Source organism: Hyperolius riggenbachi, chromosome 7 (assembly GCF_040937935.1).
Source record: "Hyperolius riggenbachi isolate aHypRig1 chromosome 7, aHypRig1.pri, whole genome shotgun sequence".
Taxonomy (NCBI): Eukaryota; Metazoa; Chordata; class Amphibia; order Anura; family Hyperoliidae; genus Hyperolius; species Hyperolius riggenbachi.
Genome location: NC_090652.1, coordinates 288,775,481 through 288,796,901, shown reverse-complemented (window position 1 = coordinate 288,796,901; position 21,421 = coordinate 288,775,481). Strand labels below are relative to the sequence as shown.

Genomic DNA, 21,421 nt, shown 5'->3' with positions numbered 1-21,421 from the left:
CCTCCAGCCCCATGTGGTCTGTCTGCTGCCCTCTCCATCCTCCCACCCTGCGTTGTACCGATGACAGCCCCGTAACGTCCACGAGTCAGCTGAACAGTGGATTACTGCGCATGCGCCTTCCCTATTCGTGTGCACCACCTGATCATGCTCCTGTGGCTGGGAGCAATCTACGCATGCTCATCAAGACTGCAATTGCGCTTGGGTGGAACGCTCCCAGCCACGAGAGCAGTCAGGTGGTGCACGTGGCCAGCACTACGCATGCGCATTGGTCCGCCACCCAGGTGGATCGGGGACTTCACATGAGCATAATGGAGGGGACTGGGAGGATGGTGAGGATGCTGTCCCCAGGTAAGTAAAAATCCTTTCTTCCTTTTTGTCTCAAGGAACCCGAGGTGTGAGACCTACGGAAGCTGCCATATTTATTTCCTTTTAAACAATACCAGTTTCCTGGCAGCCCTGCTGATCTTCCTGGTCAGTTGGGTGTAAATCACACACAGAACAAGCATGCAGCTAATCTTGTCAGATTTGTCATAGACATCTGATCTGCATGTTTGTTCAGGGTCTACGGCTTAAAGTATTAGAGGCAGAGGATCAGCAGGACAGCCAGGTAATGAGCATCATTTAAAAGGAAATAAACATGTCAGCTTCCATATCCCTCTCACCTCGGGTTCCCTTTAACACAGTCTTTGGGCAGTTTTTTTGTGGGGGGATGGGAGATGGATGCAAAAGAACGGTTGTATGAGGAAATCCACACAAACTCCAAACAGTTTCCAAGCTCAGTCTATAGCAGGATATGGATAGCTGTTCCTTCACCTTCACCATTGACTTGTTACTCTGTGTCATGGATGGAGGGGGAGTGTGCAGGACAAAAAAATCAATACAGGTTAAGAGCAAACGATTCCCCTCCTGATAGTGAGCCCCCCATAGTAACCGCAGTGGCTACAGCTATACCTCTGCATGCCTGACGCTCTCCCTGAGGTAACTGACTGTGACAGTTTCATTAACTGACAAGGGGGAGACAGTTTGGCTTGTTGCAAACAAAAATCTTGTAAAATAATCCTGTTATGAGAGAATCAAGCAGGATAGCTTAAGAATGAAGATAGGAAACCGAGAGCCCGATATAGTGTAGTATTTAAAGTCAATTCTGCAGATTGTTATAAAAGGATGGCATGTCTTACTGCCTTCCGAGCATGGTAGCTGCCTGTCAGGCTGATCCTCACTACTCAGAACACCTGATCTGCATGCTGGCTCCTGGTGAGCAGTTTGAAGAGTACACACTTTCAATAATGATTGGATAATCACTGACCAATGTTACCACGTCCATGTAGTATGAAAGCTTACCTACACAATCTGTTCATAGTATTCCAAGTCTCTTGGCCCTCATACTATATGGAAAAGGTAAAATTGGCAAATTATTAGCCAATCAAAATTGAAGGCGTGTACCAGGCTTAAAGAGAACCTGAACTGAAAATAAAAGTCATAATAACCATACACAAGTCATACTTACCTCCTGTGTAGTCTACTCCTCAATCTCTTTCTCCTCTCCTGTGTCCCATTTGTCCACTGTGATCAATGGATTTCTCCGTCCTCCATTTTAAAGATGGTCATTACCCCATAAAAGCTTCCTGGTCAGCACACTGTGAGGGCTCGTTTCCACTATTGCGTTGTGAAATCGCTGTGCATGCGAATTTTCGTGCGAATTCGCATGAAAATTCGCATGGATGACGATGTATGCGAATTTAACCATGGCAATGCTGGTGTGCTTTTCCATTGATTTCATGCGAATTCGCATGCAAATTCACATGAAAATTCGCATACCAAAACAGCATGCGAATTTCCTATTAAATACATTAGCGGCGATTCGCATGCATTCCACTCGCAGGCGAATTCTGCGGCTCTTTTGTGCGTTTTTTCACCGCTGAAAAAAACGCACCTCAACAACGCTACAGTGGAAACAGGCCCATCCACTTGCATTACATGTGCGAATCCGCATGCGTCTAATGCATGCGGATTCGCAATAGTGGAAACGAGCCCTAAACTGTAATATCAGCCACGTGAGCCATAGGAAAACATGGACATTACCTTGCACATTCAGTTGTAACTGACAGCTGCTGATATATAACTGACAGCAACTGGTCTATTTCAGTGCTGACAAGATATTGTCAGAACTGGAAGGGATCACTGTAAGAAGAAATTGGTGAGTTTCTGAGAGGAACTGACGGTGAGGTAAGTATGTAATATTCATTTACAGCTACGTCATGTGTTTATTTGGTACTTATCCGTTAGCCGGGCGCATCCTCTAGGTGGCGACAAAACTCCACCAGAGTTACATCTTTCCCTACTATCCATGTCGGCCTGGAGGGGGAATAGTAATTAGCGCCACCTAGAGGATGCGCCCGGCTAACGGATAAGTACCGTTTATTTTAAATCATTTTCCTCGCTTCAGGTTCCCTTTAAAGCTACGCACACACACTCGAAACCCGTCGTTCCAAAACGAACAATCCCAGATGAACGATCAACTTCTGTCGTCAACATGACACGTTTGAAGTTGATGACAGTAGACCATCGTTATGATGGTCTACCGATCGATCGTTAGCCGAAGTTAAAAACCGAGGAACTGGAAGTACATATCACAAAGGTTTTGAATGGAATAATCCTTCATCATCGTCCGGTACCTGTGTTTTCTACCAATTATCCGCTGATCGGATCTGTCAGGATGGGTTGGTCTATTGGACGATACTCGTGGTCTGGCAGGGTCATTTAACACTCATTTTTAACCATGTTCAATGATTTTCATTGGTCGGTTGTTCATCTTTATTCTTCCAACGATTTTAAACAGGTGTGTGTATGAGGCTTAAGGGTGCATACAGACATCCAATTTTGATTGGCCAATCATTGACCAATTTTACCACCACCATGTCGTTTGAGGGTCAAAAGCCTGTGTCTACTATGAATAGATTGTGTAGGTAAGTTCTTATACTACATCAAAGTGGTAAAGTTGGCCAATCATTGGCCAATAAAAATTGGATGTGTGTACGGTGAGGTATGCGACTACAACGGCAGGGCTATGTAGCTAGCATCGTTTAGTAGTGCAGATGGCTAATGAGATGCAATTATTACAATTGCATGCAAATTGTATGCAGTTTGGAATTGATCCAGTGAAATGTACCGGTACTTCCCAACAAATCTGATTGGCCAGTATGCATATAATTTGCATTCGGCCTGCAAGCAGGGATTATTTGCATCTCATAGACCAGGCATGGGCAAACTTGGCCCTCCAGCTGTTAAGGAACTACAAATCCCACAATGCATTTGCCTTTATGAGTCATGACTGTGGCTGTCAGACTCCTGCAATGCATTTTGGTTCCTCAACAGCTGGAGGGCCATGTTTGCCCATGCCTGTCATAGACCATCTCTGTTTAGTAGGAAGTGAGCAATGGTAACCTCCATTTTCCATGTGACACGAGTACCTCAGTAAAAGCACAGCTAAACGCTGGCCACGCACTTGTCAACCTTCGCAGCGTTTGTCTAAACGATTGCTTGCAAATGACTGCATGAACCATCGCTTTGAAGTCAGATCATGCAAGAGTGGTGAGATTATTATTTTTTTATTTATATAGTGCCAACATCGTCTGTAGCGCTGTACATAATACAAAACAAATAGTAACATTGATACACGAGACATTCAGAACTCTGTACAATCAGGATATCAATCAATACAAATATATACATAGCTGTGTGTGGTTTGAGACATCACTGTTTGCATGATAAATTACAGCAGAATGAGAACACTAGGAGGAGGTCTCTGCCCTTGTGAGCTTACACTCTAGAGCAGGCATGGGCAAACTTGGCCCTCCATCCGTTGAGGAACTACAAGTCCCACAATGCATTGCAGGAGTCTGACAGCCACAGTCGTGACTCATAAAGGCAAATGCATTGTGGGATTTGTAGTTCCTTAACAGCTGGAGGGCCAACTTTGCCCATGCCTGCTCTAGAGGGTAGTGGGGTGGAGACATTAGGGGAGGGGACACAGGGGTTAGCGGATGAGGCAGTGAGACAGATTTCAGGGCTCTTTTACACTACATGTGCCTTCGATTTTGATGCGATTTCACACGTGATCCCGATATTTGTTGCGATTCAGGGCTCTGGTACACACAATGCCACTGTCCGTCAGATTGGCAGTCAAATTGATTATTATCCTCAGGTCTGATCTGATTTCCGATAGTTTTTCTGATCAATTTTCTGATCACTTCTATAGAAAAATCGATCACACAAAAAATTATTAGAAATCAGATCGGATCTGTCGGACATAATCGATTGCCAAGGAATTTCCACGAATGGGATTGCAGTTAAGCTACCATACTCAGTAAAGGAGATCAATCGCATCCAAAACGCGGCAGCATGACGATTGCACTCAGGACAAAATCGCAACACAGTCGGATCGCACTAATGGAAATGGCCGCTGCTGTTTCCATTAGTTTTACTGTACCCTGCGTTTTGCGATCCATTAGCGATCGGAATCAGATCGCAAAACGCAGGGTAGTGGAAAATGACCCTAAAAAAAGCCTTAAAAGAGAACCTGAGGTGTGTTTAAAGAATGTTACCTGCATACAGAGGCTGGATCTGCCTATACAGCCCAGCCTCTGTTGCTATCCCAAACCCCACTAAGGTCCCCCTGCACTCTGCAATCCCTCATAAATCACAGCCACGCTGTGAGGCTGTGTTTACATCTGTAGTGTCAGTCTCAGCTGCTCCCCCCCCCCTCCTGCATAGCTCCGGTCCCTGCCCCCGTCCCTTCCCTCCAATCAGCAGGGAGGGAAGGGATGCAGGCGGGGACTGAAGTTCTGCAGGAGGCGGGGAGAGCAGCAGACTGACACTATAGAGATAAACACAGCCAGCTCTGACAAGCTGTTTGTCAGCAGCATGGCTGTGATTTATGAGGGATTGCAGAGTGCAGGGGGACCTTAGGGGGGTTTGGGATAGGAACAGAGGCTGGGCTGTATAGGCAGATCCAGCCTCTGTATGCAGATAATATTCTTTAAACCCACCTCGGGTTCTCTTTAACCAGATCCGTATGTTAATCATACCAAAATCAATTAGACTCCCTTACCTTGCTCTGTTTGTTTCGGCACAGAGTGATCGATTGGCATGCAATTCATTTGGACAATTTCCATGGCACTTTTTCAGTCCAGTGAGTTCAGCAGAAGATTCGGGGCCAAATAAGAGCTAAATAATCAAATCCAGTAAGAATGAATAGTCCTACCTAGACTTCTAGCTCCTGGCACTGCTTGGGGGAAGTCAGGGCTGATGGTATCGATGTGCTCCGTGTCGGGAGCTGCCATGCATCAGAGGGGGAGCTCTATTTCCGGATGATAAAAACCTATTTCAGATTAAAGAGGAACTGTAACGACAAAACGTCCCCTGGGGGGTACTCACCTCGGGTGGGGGAAGCCTCCGGATCCTAATGAGGCTTTCCACGCCGTCCTCCATCCGTCAGGGGTCTCGCTGCAGCCCTCCGTGCAGCGGTGACGTAATATTTACCTTCCTGGCTCCTGCGCAGGCGCTCTGACGGCTGTCGGCTCCGAAGTAGGCAGAAATACCCGATCGCCGTCGGGTCTGCTCTACTGAGCAGGCGCAAGTTTCCGGCGCCTGCGCAGTAGAGCGGACCCGACGGAGATCGGGTATTTCCGTCTATTTCCGTGCCGAAAGCCGCCACAGCGCCCCCATTGGAGCCAGCAAAGGTAAATATTGAAATTACAGTCGGGCCTGTCGCCGGCTGTTCAGAGGGCTGCAGCGAGACCCCCGTGGGACAGAGGATGGCGTGGGAAGCCTCATTAGGATCCGGAGGCTTCCCCCACCCGAGGTGAGTACCCCCCAGGGGAGGTTTTTGTTGTTACAGAGTCTCTTTAACATAGTAATAATCTACGCCCTGCTGGTGGTTGTGTGGCTCTGATAGGACGTAGATTCCAACTAATCACCGCCGCACACTAACGCCGTCCTCACCATTCGTGTCCCTGTTCTATCGCTGCACCTGCTCGCTCTGCTGTCTCAGTGACAGCAGAGTTTATGCATTTCATTGGCTCCTGACCTCGTGATTACTGTGATCACAGTAATCACAGGGCAGAATAGGGAACGCATGGCTCTTGTCCTTAAAGTGTACCAGAGACCTGGTATAGTAAAGATTTGATACTTACCCGGGGCTTCCTCCTGCCCCATAAACACGTGTGAGTCCCTCGCCGTCCTCCCGCGGTCTGCCGTTCAGCCGCGATCAGCCCCGGTAATTGCTTCAGTTGCATCAGTCAGGGTCTTTTGCGCATGCGTGGGAGGTCCGCTCATGGGCAGAAGACTGAGACTGGACCTGACTGAAGCAATTACCGGAGCTGATCGGGGATGAACGGCAGACCGCGGGAGGACGGCGTGGGACTCGCACATGTTTATGGGGCAGGAAGAAGCCCCGGGTAAGTATCAAATCTTTCATTTACCAGGCCTCTGATTTCCTTTAAGGGCCAGACCCGTCCAGTCCAGAAATGGTTAAAGTACAACTCTATTTTCACTGAAAATTGCAGGAAACAGATGCACAGTGTACCCAGAGGCTAAATAAAATAAAAGATACTAGATACTTACCTAAGAAGAGGGAGGCCTCTGGATCCTGCAAAGGCTTCCCACATCTTTCTCAACCCCAGAGGCGGGACAAGGTCCTCCAGCACCCAAGGCTGAGACGCCAAAGTGCGCCCCTCCATCCCTCCCACCCCAGCCTCACACACTGATTGCTGTTATACTAGGAGGTGCCCCAGGGCCCCCAAACCCCCAACACCTTAAAGAGAGCCCGACGTGGGCACATGAGGGGGCAGATGGAACACAGAGGCATGTTCTCTGCCTCATGACATGCCTCTGTGTCCCCCCACCACCGCTCTCTGCCCCCCCTTCCCCCACCGCCACGCTATAGCCCCTTGGGATTAGCATGTTGCTATCTCAGAGGTAAACACAGGAAAAGGAATTCCCTGTTCAAAACGCCCACCAGGGGCATTTCTGCAGGGTTTCCATTGGGCAGCTCTCTCCCCTGGCCACGCCTCCTGCTGCTCTGAGAGACAACACAGTCTCTCCTTGCAGCGTCGTGACCTATGGGTCACAAATGTTAAAGTGGGCCATTGCGGCCCACAGGAGTGGCGGTTTTTGTGGCTACCTGAACCGCTCAGCCCCCCGGATCAGGTAGCCTACTTTTTTTTTTTTTTTTTTTCATTTTTTTGAGCCCACCTTGGGCTCTGTTTAAAGAGAACCAGAGGTGTGTTTTAAAGAATGTTATCTGCATACAGAGGCTGGATCTGCCTTTACAGCCCAGCCTCTGTTGCTATCCCAAACCCCACTAATGTCCCCCTGCACTCTGCAGTCAGGCATAGATCACAGCCGTGCTGTGAGGCTGTGTTTACATCTGTAGTGTCAGTCTCAGCTGCTCCTCCGCCTCCTGCATACCTCCAGTCCCTGCCCCCGTCCCTTCCCTCCAATCAGCAGGGAGGGAAGGGATGCAGGCGGGGACTGGAGTTCTGCATGAGGCGGGGAGAGCAGCAGACTGACACTATAGAGATAAACACAGCCAGCTCTGACAAGCTGTTTGTCAGCAGCGTGGCTGTGATTTATGAGGGATTGCAGAGTGCAGGGGGACCTTAGGGGGGTTTGGGATAGCAACAGAGGCTGAGCTGTATAGGCAGATCCAGCCTCTGTATGCAGATAATATTCTTCAAACCCACCTCGGGTTCTCTTTAATCTCTAAGTATTTAGCTTGTAGTCACTGCCATGAATCTACTTTTCTTATTTCTCTCTGCTTCAAACTCACTAGGGTATTGATAGCTGATTGAGTTGTGAGCCCCCTCCTACACTGTGCCCTGATGCTGGAGCCTCTCCCCCGCCTCTGCCTCGGCCCGGCCCTGCTCAACCCCACCATTTTTATAATTGGACTTCCAGAACATTTCTGGCAAGAGCTTGTCCTCACCCCTCTTCTTGCACAAGCTCGGCCATACAGCGTCTGCACGCCTATACCTGTACTTGCGCAGTGGGCGGGAGCCGCTGGTGCATGAGCAGCTCCATGGTACCGGATACATGGCTGTTCTAAAGTGGCCACTGTGCAGCCACGGCAGCCTCCATATACCTCTCACTATGGTTGTCCTTTAAAAGGAAATAAATATGTCAGCCTCCATATCCCTCTAACTTCAGATTCCCTTGAAAATATTCCTGCTTTTCAAAACCCACCAACTATATCGTAAAATCAGATTTTAGCTGCATGTAGAATTCTCACCTTCTCCCGCTCCTTAAATGAATATTTATTACAAATACTCACTGTTTTATTTGATCACACTTGATTTCGGCTTCGAGTGGTTTCTGGCAGGCTGCCAAAGTACCCCGGAAATTATGTTACGACGACGACGGCGGAGTGTTCGGTGCGGCATAAAACGTATCGCCTCTTTCCTCCCAGGCTGCCTGGTTTCCCGGCCGTTTACCTAGATGTGAAGTGACAGTCTGTGGGAGGATCTGCTATAGGTTCTATAGGCGCTGGTATTCCGAGAGCTAGAATTATCTAGTTACACCAACGCACCTTGATGACATGTCAATTTATTTTTATTAACAAAGTCCATTATTACAGAAATTACAGGTTAACTGAAATTCACCTGAGACGATGAGCGCGATTTGCCTGCCTGACAGCCGTGGTGTAATTGTTAGATTATTGTGTACAAACTGGTGAAAAAAAGTTATGCTGTGCTGAACACGGTTGCCTTGATAGCGTCTTAAAGTAATGGTCAAAGCTAAAAAAAAAAAAAGATCCACTTACCTGGGGCTTGCTGCAGCTGGTGGCAGCCGTACTGTGCAGCTGCGTTGTCTCCCGGTCTTCTCCGCTGGCGCAGCCGACCTCGTCAGGTCGGGTTCCGGGTCGGCTTCTTCTGCGCTCCACGGCGCGGGTCATGTGGTCTCCCCAACGTCATCAAGACGGTACTGCGCAGGCGCCCGTACCGTGGAGCGCAGAAGGAGCCGACCCGGAACCTGACCTGGCGAGGTCGGCTGCGCCAGCGGAGAAGACCGGGAGCCACCGGAGCTGCAGCGAAGTCACAGGATGACTGCCAGGGGCTAGAGGAAGCCCCAGGTAAGTGGATCTTTTTTTTTTTATCTTGGATGTTCACTTTAAGTTGGCCATACATCTCTCAACTTGGCGGCCTATCTACCATCTGATTCCATAATTATTATCGAATCGGATGAAAAGTGGTATGGCCAGGAGCATGCCTGATCGACGATGTGACTTATTTTGGGCCGAAATTGGTGACATGTATGGAACAGACATGATGCAAGATGTCGAGCCGCTGTGATCGATCAGGTGACGGTGGTGGTAACGCCGAGCGATATCGGAACCAGCAAGGAACGTGATGAAACCCCCGGCGCTGTTCCACCTGATGTATAAATGTGCCCCCCCCGTGTGCATTTACACGTTGCCTGTCTTATGTCGCCCACCGCGCGGTGCCCATCCGTCTTCAGAATCCTGTTCCTCCATTAGCGGTATACACAGAGGCGGCATATAGCATGCTAATGGAGAAGCGGGATTTCCGAAGACGGATGGTCACAGTGTGATGGGCGACACAGAACAGGTAATGTATAACCCCCCCCCCCCCCCCCCCCCCGCCCGGGCACATGTTAACACTAGGGGGGCAGTGGCGAGGCAGCGGCTGGAGTGGACACGGCCGATTCCCAAGAGATTTCATGCTGATATCGATAGGGAATTGTCCTGCAGTGTATGGGCAGCTGACAGATCTCTCTCTAATCAGATTCAATCTGTCTCTTGGTCGAATCTGCCCATCATCGCTAGATGCATGGGTTCCTTTACTATAGGGATTTGTTATGTCTGGTGATCAGTTGCAGCAATATACATGCGACGGCACACCAATGGCTCAGCAAAACCTGTCTTGGAGCAAACAGAGATTCATAACATCGCCCGTTAACCTGAGGAAGTGGGACTCATGTTGTGTACCTCCGTTTGCTTCAAGAAGGCTTGATTTTGCTGAGCCGTTGGTGTGCCTTCTCCAAGTTTGTTCACTTCTATCGAGTTTGCAGGAGTCTGGCACCGACCAACTGCTATGGAGTCATAGGCTGGTACAATGTGGTGTGCTACCTTATCCATTGGATATTTCGTAGATTCTTTCAGGTGAATTCATAACTATATGAGTCTATTTCTCCAAAGGATAGTCCTTCTGTGAGGTGTGGCATGGCTTTCTCTAAACGTTGTTCCTCTTTCTGATCTCAAAAAGCTCAGATTCAATTGTCATCTGCCGCCATGGCTTTTCTAGCCTTAATAGCGCATTTTACTCTTGATCTTTCCCACACCTGCTATATCTCACCTCATCTTTGCCTAACCCTTTCTTGATAGCCCCAGGGCTGTGGCGTCGGTACAAAAATCATCCGACCTCAAAATTGATGATTTCAAAGACTCTGACTCCCCGACTCTGACAGGGCTATGGAGTGGGTACAAAAATCATCCGACTCGACTTCGACTCCTTTACTTTATGAAACCACCAACTCCGACTCCAGGTACCCAAAAATTGCTCCAACAGACTGGGGCTAGCCACAGCCCTGGATAGCCCCAGCCTTAAAGTGAATCGGAAACGTAAAAGAAGTAAAATAAAAAGGAAGCTGATACTTAAGGAGAGGGAAGGCTTTGGGTCCTATATAGAGCCTTCCCATTCCTTTCTCGGTCCCTGTTCCAGTACTGGCTTCCTGGTTGCAGAATTCGACCAGTTTGGTCAAATACTGTTCTCTCTGCAGCTGAAGGAGGCTTCATAAAGTCTTGCTTGTGCAGTATGGAGCTCGGCTCCTGAAGACTTCCGTAGTCCCCTGCACTGGGGGATTCAAACAGAGGAGCTACCGCTGCAATGAGGGGTAAGGGAGAGGAGAGGGAAGGCTCTATAGGCCCCAGAGCCTTCCCTCTACTTAGGTAAGTATCTGGTTTATTTTTATTTTTTTTGTTACCATTCCCATTACTACTGAAAAAAAAAAATAGCCATACATGGGGCTTCTTCCAGCCCCCCACTTTGTAAGTTGACTTTCAGTATGTTGGCCCTTCTCTCCTATTAGTGCTGCTGCTGCTTACCTGGCTGTCCTGCAGTCAGATCGCATGCCCTGTTCCATCTATGCGCCTCCTTGATTGCACTCCCAATTCGCTCCTATGATTAACCACTTGAGGACCGCAGTGTTAAACCCCCCTAGTGACCAGGCATTTTTTTCCTAATTGGGCCACTGCAGCTTTAATGCCTCGCTGCAGGGCCGTAAAACTCAGCACACAAGTGATTCCCCCCTTTTTGCCCCACAACAGAGCTCTCTGTTGGTGGGGTCTGATCGCTCCCCAGTTGTTTTTTTTTTTTTATATAAATGTTTATTTTATTATTTTTGGAATAAATTTACCTATTTTATATTTATTTTATATTCCCCCCCTCACTCCCCCCACCAGCCAATCAGTGTGATCACTTCCCTGCCTACAGAGGGGACAGCTGTGTCACACGGCTGTCACCAGGACAGCGCTGCCTTAGATCGCAGCGCTGTACAGGGTTTCGCCGTCTACCAGTCTCCGAGCAGTGATCGCCGCTGGGAGACTTATGGTGGAGCGGAGCTCAGCCTTCCAAGGGGAGATGCGCGCGCATCGGCTCATTCGATCTCCTGCTAGCCCCATTCCCAGCCATTCAGCGTGGAGTGGTCCTGGAGCTGCCGCCGCGTTCACGCCAATTGCCGTGTATCCTAATGAGGTCTTCCCCGTTCTCCTCCAGCTGTTTGAACCAGCGCTACAGGTACAGACAGCTTACGCCTGCACAGTAGAGCGGACCCAATCTGGCACAGTTATTTCCGCCAGAGCTTGAGCAGAAAGCTGCTACAGTCCTCACGTTCACCGCAGACCAGCGGACTTTTGGGTGTCCCAGCTCTGGATCCCCTCTGCTGAGGAGGACTGAGGTAGCCTCTTTAGGATCCAGAGGCTTCCCCTTCCTGAGGTAGGTACCCCCAAGGGGCATTTTTTTTTTCTTCAGGTTCACTTTAAGTATGAGACTTTCATTTCAGATTGACTTCTATGCTGTGTTTCTTTTGCCACTACTCAGAGCCATTCCATTACCCTGATGCTTGATACAGGGTCTGCCGTTTCCATAGTACCTGAGGGCTGGGGTCACAAGGGCGATTTTGGCAACATTTTTGGATCACTGACTGTCACCAGCCATTACAAAAAATGCTTTGCCAATGTATTTAAATGGTGGAGAACCCACTAGTGCAATATACAATTGCAATTTATCGCAATTTCAGGACATGTACTGTATGTAGCTCAGGACATGTACGCTATTTATAGAAGTGCTTTGAAAATAGATTTTGCAGCGATTTGGGGGCCAGGCGTTCTGTTTTGGAAATAAAGTTGACTATACTTACCAAGTGTCCCGATCTTCAGCTTCTGCCCATAGCCCCGCCCCCTAGCAGAAGAGGTCACAGGCGCTTCTCTGATTGATTCTAGAGAAGCACCTATGGCCCTTTTCATTAGGGGGCCAGGTTACGAATGGAAGCCGCACATCAGGACTCCTGGTAAGTATAATAAAGTTTATTTAAAAAAAAAACACACACAAACGTCGATCAGAAACGCTTTACTGTACAGCACTTCAAACGGAGGGAAATGTGATCGCAATCAGCCTAGGAATCAATGCACACATTGCTTGCTCGGTTTGAAAGCACTGCGGCGATTCCTAGTGGGTTTCGGCCCTGAAGAAGTATAATTATCCAAGTCATCACAATGATTGCTGCATCTTCAGGCTGGACAGATATTTAGTCACCATTCAGTCTTGGCAAAACCTCCTCTTATCAGCCCTCAGCCCGCGAGATTCCTATAACAACAGCACCACTTGTGGTCCGGAGCTGCAGCAGGCGCAGCACATGCCACATCCTCGGCAAGTCTCTCAGGGTGTAGCAGCTGATGGATGAAACATGTGTATGTATTCAGCTTCCCCGGTGTGGTAATCACTTGTAAAATTGGATATCTTCCACCTCCAACGTCTTTCTATTAGTTTTCAAAAAGCATCAAGGCATGTCTGCCTCTGAGAGACTCCAGCGGCCTTCTGCCTACCTGGCTGCAGTGGATGAGCGATCATACACACACACACACACTACACACCACCAGTGGCGTAGCTAAAGAGCTGTGGGCCCCGGTGCAAGTTTTACATGGGGCCCCCCCAGCACTCTATACATAACAATTGATACGGCGCACCAAAACCTGCCAAGGACAACCCCAGTGTCAGAGGTGCAAGAAGGGGATGGGGAACAGTGTGTTAAGGATTACTACTATTCAAAGCATCTATAGAAGTGATTATTACCAGCACAGGACCAATAGAGAGCTAATACTGTGATAGAGGGTGGACCCTTCGGGGCCCCTCTGGCCCAAGGGCCCCGATGCGGTCGCTACCTCTGCACCCCCTATTGCTACGCCCCTGCACACCACACACACACACTACACACACTACACACACACTACACACACGCACACACACACACACACACACACACACACACTGCCTCTGAGAGACTCCAGCGGCCTCCTGCCTACCTGGCTGCAGCGGATGAGCGGTCATACACACACGCACGCACACACACACATACACACACACACTACACACGCACGCACACTACACACGCATACGCACACGCACACACACACTGCCTCTGAAAGACTCCAGCGACCTCCTGCCTACCTGGCTGCAGCGGATGAGCGATCATACACACACTACACACACACACACACACACACACACACACACTACACACACACACACACTACACACACACACACTACACACACACACACACTACACACACACTACACACACACACTACCTCTGAGAGACTCCGGATGCCTCCTGCCTACCTCGCTGCAGTGGATGAGGGATCATACACACACACACGCACACACACACTACACACACACGCACACACACACTGCCTCTGAGAGACTCTGGCTGCCTTCTGCCTACCTGGCTGCAGCTGATAAGGGATCTTACACACAAACACACACACACTACACACACACACACACACACACACACTATACACACACACACACACACACACACTATACACACACACACACTGCCTCTAAGAGACTCTGGCTGCCTCTTGCCTACCTGGCTGCAGCTGATAATGGATCTTACACACACACACACACACACACACGCACTGCCTTTGAGGGATCATACACACACTACACACACACACACACACACTGCCTCTGAGAGACTCCGGAAGACTCCTGCCTACCTGGCTGCAGCTGATAATGGATCTTACACACTCACACAAACATACACACACACTCACACAAACACACACACACTGCCTCTGAGAGACTCCGGCGGCCTCTTGCCTATCTGGCTGCAGCGGATGTGGGATCATACATACACACACGTACACACACACACACACACACACACACACACACACACACACACACACACACACACACACACACACACACACTGCCTCTGAGAGACTCCAGCGGCCTCCTGCCTACCTGGCTGCAGCTGATAATGGATCTTAAACACAAACACACACAATACACACACACCCACAGGGTCGGTTTAAGCAACAATAGGGGCCCCAGGGCAAAATAAACCTGGGGGGCCCCCCAACAGATACCCCGGAGCAAAAATTGGCATTAAGGGACCTTTTTTGCAGCTGGTATAGTCAGGGTTTGAAGCCCCAATCGGTCGGAGCTCCACATTCTGGCCACCCCAGCCTGCATGGGGGACAAGGGGTTAAAAAGTTTCAGGAAGGGGGACCCACCCAAATTCCCACACTCTAAACATAAAAAAAAAAAATTTGGGAAAATAGGAAAAAATTGCCAGGGATCTTCATACAGCCATATTGCGGCTGTATAGTGATCCCTGGCCAAAGCGCTGCAGCTGTGTATGGACCCCCTGGAAACCCCATCAGGAAATGTATTGCTCTTTCTTTTGATACATGTAAAATTACACTACTGTTAGGTACTAAAAGTTACATTTACCGCATTTAAAAGTATACTTTTTTCCTTTGAAACTTTAAAATCGATTTTCTCAAAAACTATAAGGTCTTTTTGAAAAATAGTTTTTCCTCTTATTCCCAATGATCTCCTTAACATATCCTGCAAATTTAGGGTTTCTAGAATTTAAGGTGGATTTGCTATTAACCATTAAAGTCGGCTGGTTTTTAAATGTGTATTTTTTTCCTTTGAAACTTTAAAATCAATTTTCTCAAAAACTATAAGGTCGATTTGAAATTTTTTTTCCTCTTGTAGCCACTGGGGGCCCCTACAAGCTCTGAGGCCCTGGGGCAGCTGCCTCCTTTGCCTCTATGGTAGCGCCGACCCTGCACACACACTACACACACTACACACACACACTATACACACACTCACACTACACTCACACACACACACACACACACACTCACACTACACACACACACTCACACTACACACACACACACACACACACACACACACACACACACACACACACACACACACACACACACACACTGCCTCTGAGAGACTCCAGCGGCCTCCTGCCTACCTGGCTGCAGCTGATAATGGATCTTAAACACAAACACACACAATACACACACACACACAGGGTCGGTTTAAGCAACAATGGGACCCCAGGGCAAAATAAACCTGGGGGGCCCCCCAACAGATACCCCGGAGCAAAAATTGGCATTAAGGGACCTTTTTTGCAGCTGGTATAGTCAGGGTTTGAAGCCCCAATCGGTCGGAGCTCCACATTCTGGCTACCCCAGCCTGCATGGAGGACAAGGGGTTAAAAAGTTTCAGGAAGGGGGACCCACCCAAATTCCCACACTCTAAACATAAAAAAAAAAATTTGGGAAAATAGGAAAAAATTGCCAGGGATCTTCATACAGCCATATTGCGGCTGTATAGTGATCCCTGGCCAAAGCGCTGCGGCTGTGTATGGACCCCCTGGAAACCCCATCAGGAAATGTATTGCTCTTTCTTTTGATACATGTAAAATTACACTACTGTTAGGTACTAAAAGTTACATTTACCGCATTTAAAAGTATACTTTTTTCCTTTGAAACTTTAAAATCGATTTTCTCAAAAACTATAAGGTCTTTTTGAAAAATAGTTTTTCCTCTTATTCCCAATGATCTCCTTAACATATCCTGCAAATTTAGGGTTTCTAGAATTTAAGGTGGATTTGCTATTAACCATTAAAGTCGGCTGGTTTTTAAATGTGTATTTTTTTCCTTTGAAACTTTAAAATCAATTTTCTCAAAAACTATAAGGTCGATTTGAAATTTTTTTCCCTCTTGTAGCCACTGGGGGCCCCTACAAGCTCTGAGGCCCTGGGGCAGCTGCCTCCTTTGCCTCTATGGTAGCGCCGGCCCTGCACACACACTACACACACTACACACACACACTATACACACACTCACACTACACTCTCACACACACACACTCACACTACACACACACACTCACACTACACACACACACACACACACACACACACACACACACACACACACACACACACACACACACACACACACACACACACACACACTGCCTTTGAGAGACTCCAGCCCAGCGGCCTACCTGGCTGCAGTAGATGAGGGATCACACACACACACACACACACACACACACACACACACACACTATACACACACACACACACTGCCTCTGAGAGACTCCGGCAGCCTCTTGCCTACCTGGCTGCAGTGGATGAGGGATCATACATACAAACACACACACTACACAGCCTCGCCAGGCTATTACATGAGTGAGGACAGACATTAACCTCCTGCTCCAGGCTGCCTAATGTTCTGTAACGCTGGAATAAGATTGTCACCTCAAGGCCACTAATAACTCAAAACTCTGCCTTCAGCGGGCACAGGGGGGCAGGACGGACTGCAATGCTCAGCATCAACATACGTAATGCTAGTTTAAGGAGGAACTCTGCTATGTGCTACCTCAGGTTTATTCAGCAAGCCAAGCAAAGAGCAAACACGCCAAACCATTAAACCGCTGGCCTGATACTGTGCAGAAGGAAAACAGCTCAGGCCTAGGGTTGATCAGAACAGCCAAATTCTGATCTCGTCAAAATTCAGCATTACCACCGGCAAATACTGAATTTTGTGTTCCAATTTTTATGTTCCGAAGGCATTTTCTATTGCAGTCAATGTGCGGTCAATAGTTCTGCCGATGTGAAAATTTGGGTTCTGAAACAAGAATTTTCGGCAAACAGTGACACCAACAACATGGCCGCTGGGAAATCCCCGGTGGCCATGTTAGAGAGGCAGAAGAAGCGATTTTCCACATGGATGGAATGCCCTGGTCCCCTTGACTCCCCATTCATGTGAAAAACCACTCATTCTGCCACTTAAGCCTCCGAAGACCATGGAATCCCCGCTGACTATGCTGGTGACATCTCTATGGGCCGAGAAATTCTTTTTTTAGAAGCCAATTTTCACTTTCCTAGCCATTGTGTTAACGCCGTGTTTGCTGAAAATTCTTGTTTCTGAAGCCAATTTTGGCACCGGCAAAATGGAACGCGGTACTCAAAACGGTGTAATTACCAGGAACAGCCGAATTCCCATGCAAAAATCGGAACTTGGAACTGTTCCGATTCTGAGACCTCATTCCTACTCAGACCTATCGAGGCATAGAACCCACAATGAAGGAACCCACTGTAAGGTTACGGGGAAGGTCCTGTAGGTCATGTACATAGTTGAGGTGAGATCTCCATGGATCAGGCTTGTTTAAAGGGACTCTGAGCAGTAGACAAAACTGTAATCGGGACTTACCTGGGGCTTCTTCCAGCCACCCTGTAGCCCGTGAGGTCCCCCGGCGTCCTTCTGCTTCTTCTCCAGGTCCCACCGGTGGCTCCGGTAATTCGGCGACTTCAGCTGAAAACACCCGTGCTCGCTCCCGGACCACACCCTACGCGTCATTACGCCGACTGGCCGAAGTCGCAAAAATACCGGAGCCGCCGGTAAGACCAGGAGAAGGAGGAGGACACACGGGGAACTTGCGGGCTACGGGGGGCTGGAGGAAGCCCCAGGTAAGTCCTGATTTATTTATTTTTCTACTGCTCCTTTAAAGAGGAACTCCAGTGAGCAATTTTACTGTTGGCAGGTGATGTAGCTGCTGCATGGTTTTTGGCAGTTGGAAACCGCTGTAAACAGCTATTTCCCACAATGCAGCAAGGTGCACATACAGGAAACTGCCAAGAGTACCACGGTCCTCAGTTTTTTTGGGAGGGGTTTCACCACAATATCTGTCATACAGCGCCCCCTGATGGTCTGTTTGTGAAAAGGAATAGATTTCTCATGTAAAAGGGGGTATCAGCTACTGATTGGGATAAAGTTCAATTCCTGGTCGGAGTTTCTCTTTAAACCGCACGCCCCACAGATACTTGAATTGCCATCCAGGGAATTTGAAGGCTGAAGAATGGGATGTATAAGATCTTCCTGTTACACAGAGAATGCAGCGCAACGTCCCAATGTGAACGTGTCCTTAGGGTCTCTATGGAATACTTGTGTTTGTCATGCACAAAACAAAAACAAAAACACACATACGGTAAATTATGCCATCAACACTAGCAATGCGTATAGCTGAACTTAAAGGGAACCTGTGAGTAAAATTATTTAACATAAACACATGACGTAGCTGCAAATTAATATGACATACTTACCTCACCGACAGTTCCTCTCAGAAGCTCACCATTTTCTTCTTACAGTGATCCCTTCCAGTTCTGACAAGATTTTGTCAGAACTGAAATATACCAGTTGCTGTCTGTTATATATCAGCAGCTGTCAGTTACAACTGAATGTGCAAGGTAATGTTCATGTTCATGTTTTCCTATGGCTCAAGTGGGTGATATTACAGTTTAACAGTGTGCTGACCAGGAAGCTGTTATGGTGCAATGGCCATTTTCAAAATGGAGGACGGAGAATTCCATTGATCCCAGTGGACAAATGGGACGCAGGAGAGGAGAAAGGGATTGAGGAGTAGACTACATGGGAGGTAAGTATGACCTGTGTATGGTTATTTTGACTTTTTATTCTCGGTTCAGGTTCTCTTTAAAGATTCGCCATTTTCCTAGCAATAGCGAGGCTGCTCTTTCAAGACGGCACATACAATACAGACATAAATAAAACAGGTATTTTACTCAGATATTCATAATTATAGATCAATAGGGCATGTTGTTTTTTTTTTAAGCAAAGACCATCATCACGCTGCTGTGAAACAGAGACATTTAAACACGACCGCCTGGTAGGCGAACGCCGTTTCCTATGCTGAGGCCGTCTGCTGTTCCTCAAATTTAGGTCACACATCACACAGTCTTGCTTGTAGTGTATTTTTCTAACATGCTGAAAGTTCAAGACTCTCAACTCGGTTTCATTCTACTTGTCTCAGAATCCTAATTTTCAGGTTCTCTTACTCTTCAAAGAGACGCCCGCATAAAGCATTCTGTTTGTGATTAAACCTTCCAGCTGGATATAAGCAGGCCCGAGGTCTCATCCGGCATCCGTAACAACAATTTTACACTCCTGCGAGGACAAATAACCGCTTTTAGTCAACACTGAAAGTGATCCGTCCAATTACCGGTACGTGTTTTTGAATGTAATGCTCATGTAAGGGAGAACACATTGTAGTTAAAGTAGAACTCTCCCCAGAAAAATGTATGTAACATTCGTGTGTCGCAAATTCACAAAACCTGTAAAAATAGTTAAACAAAGAGCCAGTTTATCACCAAGGCACTTTTCTCGGTAGTAGGTTTGAAGTTTCAGAGCACATAAAAATAACTCAAAAACAGCACTTAGGTGTAAAAGATAAAAAAAAAAAAAAAAAAGGGTAATAAGTAAAAGATTAAAAAAAGATAAAAATGTAAACAATAATATTTCATGAATAAATAGTTAGCTACAAAATGATGGTCAAACATCCAGATTTCTTTTAGCTCTATCAGATAAGTTGACAAATAGCCCTGATGTTCTGATCTCAGGTTCAGGGGACCTTGACAAAGTTTGCTACGAACAAAACCATCCCATCATGAAGCCGGTGATAGGATGTTGGCTCCCTTTAGTGCCCATACAGACAAAGACACAGTCCCAGTCCATCCTAAATGGTCTTCGGACACCATTCCTTATAAGGTAATGGTCATCTACCCATAAGGAAATTGTCAGTAGTAAAGAAAATGGCTGAAGTAAAGGAATGTTAACTATTCACATACTGGTAATTGGCAGTATGCTATATGTATTAAGATGTATATACAATATCACTGGTAATTGGATGGGGCATGATTACATCACTGATTAAAACTACATCATCCTACAATTCGCTACATGGCCGAAAGTATGCAGCACTTGGATGCCGCACTTGATGAGCATTAAAGAGGTCCTTTAGCGACATATAGCAGATGCAGTAGATTTTTGAGGAGGATACCCACTATGGCTAATCTGCTGATTTTAAGTTCCTTTAACATAAATATGTGTTAGTGGAGCAATGATACAGACAAGTATGAACACTGATCAGAAGGTATTTCCCCACTGCCAGTAGCCATTTACAGCCAGGTAGTCACGATGGCAGATTTACCTTTCTGACGCCGATTGGGCTAATCCATTATGTAGTAGGAGGTTTCTGTAACTGCTGCTTGAGCTGCCGTTATTTTTCACCCATCAGGTCAGCTCAGCTAGGATCTTTCTGCTCTATTGTGCGATTACTATGCTCAGTGCAGCTGCAGTACAGCTCAGGACAGCGCCAAATGGCTATATGTTTCTGCGCTGCCCGCCAAGGACCCCTTATGTGGAGCTGGCAAAAAGCCGAAGTCAGTTTACCAAGGCAACGGACAACAATAGGTGTCCGTGTCTTTGCCAGCTTCGCAATAAGGGGTAGAGATGGGAAGTTCGGATCTTTTCAATGATCCGGATGATTCGAATCGGATCATTGAAGAGATCCGGATCTTTGATCCGAATCTCGGATCATTTTACTACAGGAAGCATTCGGGGGTGAAATGAACAGCAGGACAGGTCTGTGGACAGGAGAAGGGGAGGGGGGTGGACACACAGAGAAGGGGAGAAGATGGACAGAGGGCAGGGAGTGGACAGAGAAGGGAGGAGGGACGAGCAGAGAGCAGAAATGTTTGCACGTAATACCCACATGCTGAAGTCATATTGCTTTACATATATTTCACCTATATGTTCATCTGTACACTTTGAAAGCAAACGTCGCAGTGAAAGAAAGCATTCCCAGAAGATAAGTGCAGCTGTTTAGTGCCGAGTGCAGGAGGATTATATTGCCTTTCAATCACACTGTCTGCAAAGTTACTGAGCTGTGCTGAGCCAAAAGCTTCCCATGTGGTCACTGTGCAGCACTACG

General features: G+C 47.5%; 2 protein-coding genes across 3 annotated transcripts in view; one reads left to right on the top strand and one right to left on the bottom strand.

Moving 5' to 3' along the window:
- LOC137525094 (histamine N-methyltransferase B-like) overlaps nt 1-902 on the bottom strand; it is a 431,596-nt gene extending 430,694 nt beyond the window's left edge. Inside the window, exon 1 of the mRNA XM_068245894.1 lies at nt 814-902. The gene's annotated coding sequence lies outside the window, so the exon portion shown is untranslated. The remainder of the gene's footprint in view (nt 1-813) is intronic.
- THSD7B (thrombospondin type 1 domain containing 7B) overlaps nt 1-21,421 on the top strand; it is a 733,248-nt gene that overhangs the window by 1,649 nt on the left and 710,178 nt on the right. Inside the window, exon 2 of one of the 2 annotated variants that reach the window (XM_068245890.1) lies at nt 19,540-19,653. The exons of the other annotated variant lie outside the window; for it this stretch is intronic. The gene's annotated coding sequence lies outside the window, so the exon portion shown is untranslated. The remainder of the gene's footprint in view (nt 1-19,539; nt 19,654-21,421) is intronic. 2 annotated transcript variants of the gene reach the window in all.